Source organism: Myotis davidii, unplaced genomic scaffold (assembly GCF_000327345.1).
Source record: "Myotis davidii unplaced genomic scaffold, ASM32734v1 scaffold892, whole genome shotgun sequence".
Taxonomy (NCBI): domain Eukaryota; kingdom Metazoa; phylum Chordata; class Mammalia; order Chiroptera; family Vespertilionidae; genus Myotis; species Myotis davidii.
The window spans coordinates 1,880,722-1,881,268 of NW_006284341.1; positions in this window are offsets into that span (position 1 = coordinate 1,880,722).

Consider the following 547-nt stretch of genomic DNA (forward strand, 5'->3'; position numbering starts at 1 on the left):
CAAGCTACATAATCTTTACTCCCTGGAAAGGAGATAAGAAACGCCCTAACCTTTGGAATAGAAATTGACAGGATTAAAATCAACTGGTATAAATACAGATGTAACAAGACAATAAGACACAAAATCTGGCTGGAGAACCTAGCGAGAGGACATGGCAAGAGAATCTGGACAGAACCTGGCTGGAGATCCTGGATAGAACCAGGCAAGAGAACCCAACTATGCTGATGAACTGAATGCTGCCTCCATGTCATTCCTTCTTCGCCGACTCCGTCCACACCTTGGGGACCCCTGGACCCGCTAGGGTCGGACCCCAGCAAGAATCCAAGTTTAATTTTACTGGGGCACAAGTAACATTTTGGCATAATTTAAATATTCATTCTCTTCTAAAGAGATGTCCCTCTAAAGTGCTTTACCTCATCGAGGAGCGAGATGACTTTTTAAAATTTATTTTTATTTTTAAAAGTATTACAGATGTCCCTTTTTTTTTTCCATTGAACCCTTCCACCCCACACGTGCCCCTCCCTGGCCTTCATCACACTATTGTCTG